Source organism: Chionomys nivalis, chromosome 8 (genome assembly GCF_950005125.1).
Source record: "Chionomys nivalis chromosome 8, mChiNiv1.1, whole genome shotgun sequence".
Lineage (NCBI taxonomy): Eukaryota > Metazoa > Chordata > Mammalia > Rodentia > Cricetidae > Chionomys > Chionomys nivalis.
In genome coordinates, this window is record NC_080093.1 from 89,291,902 (window position 1) to 89,297,123 (window position 5,222).

General features: G+C 48.5%; 1 protein-coding gene across 5 annotated transcripts in view; it reads right to left on the bottom strand.

Moving 5' to 3' along the window:
* The window catches only part of Ppfibp2 (PPFIA binding protein 2), a 157,004-nt gene extending 153,894 nt beyond the window's left edge, over window positions 1-3,110 (bottom strand). For all 5 annotated transcript variants that reach the window (XM_057777946.1, XM_057777945.1, XM_057777944.1 and 2 more), the window contains exon 1: window positions 2,936-3,110. The gene's annotated coding sequence lies outside the window, so the exon portion shown is untranslated. The remainder of the gene's footprint in view (window positions 1-2,935) is intronic.
* Between the last annotated feature and the right edge of the window lie 2,112 nt (window positions 3,111-5,222).

The window sequence follows — 5,222 nt, forward strand, 5'->3', positions numbered from 1 at the left end:
CAGGTTGCTTTAGGGTACCCATTTCCTCTAAGGCTTTTTATCACAAGTATCGGAGATAATAACAGTCCCTGGAGTGAGCCACTAACAGACCGCTCATCAGACTGCCCTTTAAGATTTTATAAAGGGACAGAGCTCACCTCCTCTAGATGCCAAAAATAAACACACACAGGTGCCTTCAAGCAAAACAAAACAAGATACTAGGATAGCAAAGGGCAAAGGAACTGGAACTCCTCCGAGGAAGGAGGAAGCAAGAAAAACAGTGACTCAGGAAAACCCAAGCCCAGAGTTTTAGTTTTGTGAACATTAAGGGGTGACCGTCATATCTCCCATGGAGGCATAAAATCTGGAGCTTTAATGTTTAAAAGTGTCACTGGTGCTTGCAGTCATTCTTCCATCTCATATTTTCAGTCGGAGCTCGATGAGGGGATTTGAAACAGGAATGAATCGTGAACAGATCTGTATTTCAGGAGGGAAAAAGGCCTTATGGACAAATACAAATTAGCTGCCGACCATTATCGTCTAAGCAGCACACCTTTCCTTGCATCCAAAATTTAAGTAGAATTCTCCAAAAATGGTTCCTTTTCCTAGAGTCTTATTCTGCTGAATCAGTATGATTGGGACATATGGGGCGGACCCACTTTCTCCTTGGCCCTGGACCTAAAGACTCATCCTGTCTGCTCACACTTTACTCTCCTCACATTGATCTCAACTGGCCTGCCAGTCTCCGAACTGGTCTCCCAACCGTGGTCCTCCAAGCACGGCCAAGTCCAGCAGCCTATCCCACCTGACTGTTACCTGCCTAGGACCTACTTAACCTGAACAGTTGGGAAAACTCCCCCAGGCACGTCCAAGGCCTTCAGAGGTGCACAGGTTTATAGATCACTACTTTGAATTCTTGCTACAGACAGGAGAGTTTCAGGTTCGAATCACCGAATGTCAGGATCTAGCCCTGACCCACATCTGAAGAGCATCAGGTGATTGTCAGGCTTGTGTTTGAAGAGTGCTGATCGACAGTACCTTCTGACCACTCACTCCACAAATGTTTACTGGAATGCTGTCAGTCTGGGAGTTGGGAAGGTCAAGGTTCAAGGTTCCTAACTTTGATAAGCTCAGCAGACCACAAATCAGAGTCGGCTTACCCAAGCCTCCGAGGCCCAAGGCCTCGCACCTGCCTTAGGTGCCAGCTAGGACCATTCATTTTGGGTGTTGTTTTATCGGCCACTCAGACCAGGAATCAAGAAGGACCAGTAGCCACTTTTTGGAGCCACCCTTAATGTCTTCCTGTGTCATACCTCACATAGATTGATCCTTCTTAAAACTATCCCAGATTTTCCTTATTCTGATGAAAAAAAGGAAAAACTAAAATTTCTGCAAGTTTGTTCCCATCTTCTCCTGCCACTCTGACACGTATCACTTACATTATCGACTTACTCTTAAAATCATCTAAGCTGGGCGTGGGTGGTGCACACCTTTAATCCCAGCACTCAGGAGGCAGAGGTACACGGACCTCTGTGAGTTCAAGGCAGCCTGGTCTACAAGAACTAGTTCCTGGACAGGCTGCAAAGCTACACAAAGAAGCCCCATCTCAGGTTTGAGGCCAGCCTGGTTTGCAAGAGCTAGTTCCAGGACAGGCTCCAAAGTTACACAGAGAAACCCTGTCTCAAAAAAACCACAAACAACAACAAAAACAGTACAGCTACCTTATGTACCTTAGTTACATCAACTCATGGTAGCATTGAGCCTGTCTCAACTAGAAGCAATAAACTAAAATTGGCCCATAACCAAATCTCAAAGTAATACCACTAATACATTATGTGAAGGCTGGAGTTGTTGCTCAGTGGTAGAGAGCTCTTGCTGACCTGGCATTTACCTGGTCCTAAATTAATTCACCAGTCTCCATCACCACTAGCATTACATAAAATCCCAAATGAAAATAATAGCAAAAGCCTTAACAATATTCCACTTTAAAGTCATTTAAATATGAATGTAAATAGAATATGAACGGGCTGGTTCTCCCAAGGTGAAGAAATAATTCCTAATCAGATAACATTTTTGATATACCAACAGTAATCCAAGACTGTAGGTTAATTAGGTCTGTGGTTGACTTTCTTCCTGTAGTTGAGTATTTAATGTCACAAAATACACGGTAATCTTATAAACACAACAATCTGTTGTATAATCAGTTCAGGACCGAAAGATGAAGACTGATAGGATTAAGACCAAAATATGGAAGAGGAAGACTGATGCATATAAGTATCTCAATGGCCTAAAAGAAAGAGTTGAATGACTATTTGACCAGAACCTTGGAAGTGCTTGTTTTTAAACACAAAACCCTATTTTCATCGGAGGGAAAACTATGGGTCTGGAGTCAGGATGGAAGGAGGGAGAAGAAGACAGTTTTTAAAATAAAAGTATCCCTGACATCCCAACCCCGTTCTATAGCGACTCCATGCCTTGAGCATTTGGGACGCCTATTGCACTTAGTAAATGGTGTACAGAACTGCTCCTGGCCAAAGCGCTGAGGACCAAAACTCTATAGAACAGGGAGAGTAACCAGAGCGAAGCGCGCTCAACGTCCTCACCACCTTGGGCTCTCCAGCTGACGCCACTGCTGCTCTCATGGGGCACCAAGCTGAGACATATTGCCCGGAACTATGAGATATCGGAGCACCCCATTATCCCGGGACCTCTCCAGCACCTGTAGAAGCGCGAGGCCGGTGGCACTTTCGGAGCAGGGTGGGGTGGGGAACGCAAGCAAATTCACCGGAGTTACACTCTTCTCTCAATCTCCCAGCCAAATAAGTGGGTCCCCAGGTCTTGAAAACGTTCGGAGGTTAAAGGCCCGCGAACCTCCAAACTACCCATGTGTCTCTTGGATCTGGGCGCGCTCAGTTCCCGGGATAGCGGTGAGCCGGGGCCAGGAGAGTCCACTGACCTGGATGCCTGAGCGCTGCTTCTCTCCCGGAGGCTCAGGTGTGCTGTCGCTCCCGTGTCCCTCTCACCTTCCAACATAAGAGCAGAGAACTCAGCGACAGGCCACTGGCCCAAGGATCAACTGCCAACCAACCAGCCGACCTGCCAGCACCGACCCGGTCCGGCGCCCACGTGACGGCTCGTCCGGGAGTGAGGCTCTCGGCCTGTTGGAGCCTTCCCCTAGGACCGCCCCTCTGTCACCCCGCCTCCCGCTCCGGCTGTGGCCCGCTGAGACCCAAGAGCCACAGTTCCAGTTCCACTTGCTCGTCAGCCCCGCCCCCCAGGCAGTGCTCCGCGTGCAAGTCTCAAGCTCCACCCCTCTCATGAGACCACGCCTCTCCTGGGTCCAACCCACTGGTTGCACCTCGGACTCTCCCCTAGGCACTTCCCTTCTACCCCACCAACTCAGGTCTCCAGGTCTCCTGAGCTTCTACAGTCTGTCAGCACTGATCCCAGAATGCATGCACGCGCACGCGCGCACGCACGCACACAGACACACACACACACACACACACACACACACACACGCAACCTCTCATGACCTCTAGTGGCTGACAACCTACGAAAAGCTCTGAATAACACTTCCTGTGTCCAACAAGGTCAGGTGCCAGAAAGCCAAAGAAAACTATGGTGGTGTCTGCCCATAGGGGCTGGATTTTTCAAATCCCAAAGACTGTGCCCTGGAGACTGAGGAGTCCCAACACCTACCTCCCGTGTGCAGGCCTGTGATTGTATCACAGGTGCTTGCCCTACTGGGGCCTCCAGGGGCCGACTGCTCAGTTTAGCTGCTAAAATCTCTAGGTCCTCAGAGGGCAAGGACACCAGGGACTCTGGCAGGAGTTGCTCCTAAGCTGAATCCATTTGCTTACACCCGAGTGTTGACAGATTCTACAGGACATGACTTTTTTTTTCCCCAACCCTGGTCGTCTAAAATTACTGGTGTGGCCAGAGGATTGCACATGTGAACAAAACATAAGCACTCTGGCAAACAGGTGTATGAGCAGTGCAGGGACCTGGCCAGCAGCAGAGCAAAGGCAAAGCCAGCTTCGAAAAGCTGGGGCTCCTGAGACGTGTGTCACAGCAGGATAGATACCCTTTGGTTCTTTCACTTCCTTAAAATAGCTGAGAGGCCTTTGGAGACAGAGCCTGCCTGTGCAGTTCACATGAGTTCACGTGCCTTAGTGGGCAGTTCCAAATCCCACGTGCAGCCTAAGGAGGCCCGGTTTCTTGCCCAGGCCCCCAGAAACTGCTCATATTTTCTCAGAAGTATGCAATTATTTTTGCAAAATGTTGCATGAAATTGGCTTTCTCAAACTTAGTTGCAGTTGGGGAAGGAGCTTTAAAAAGACAGATGCTTTCCTCCCAGCTCCAGAGGGTCTGGTTTAATGGCATTGGTGAGCATAGGCTGAATAGTAGGGTTCTTAAAGCTCCCCAGCTGATTCGCATGTGCTACAATGTACTAACCCGTGATGTGGCTCATGGAGACATCATCAATCCTCATTTCAATCCAGCCAGCCTAGAGCTGAAAAGCACATGTGTGAAAGATACCGAAACAGGTGTTCCAGCGCCTGCATGCTGTTAGGGAAAGTAGCAATGAATAGGTCCTTCCTGGAGAACATTTCTTCACCTAAAAGAAATATCCTCCCTGTGGGAATTCTGTGTGCCAGGGTGAGCAGTTTGGGTTAGGTATATCCTGCAGAGCTGTCGATTCCAAGCACTTTCCAGATAGAAGCCAGACAGCACGCTACATGCAAACTATTCTCTTGACCTCAAAGGAACCATGTATACAGGACTTACTCCTTTGATAACGCCTTTGCGCATCCTTCAATGTGAGTAGGTCTAAGGTAGGTAATGTGACTTTACCCATAGAGCAAGTATTGATCCTGGATTCATTCATGGAGTGATTACATCATGTTTATTCTTCCATATCTGCCTTATTGTGCATAAGATTTAGGCTCACAGGGCTATCTCATCAGAACTGTGGGTCATTCCTTTCTGCCAAAGATCTACTTAAATGGTATGTGGTGGTGGCTATGGGGAGGGGGAGGGTCTCCCTTCACTGCCTGTGATCCCAGCCTGGACTTGGCAAAGGCAGACAAACAGCTGCAAGCACACAAAGCAAGCCTTCTCATGTGACCAACCTGGGAAGGCAGAGACCTTAGCACATGACACGGGCTGGCACTGCGGCATCACTTGTGACTCAGTCAAATGGGACACACATGTGGGAAACACTTTGCAGATGCCCCTCT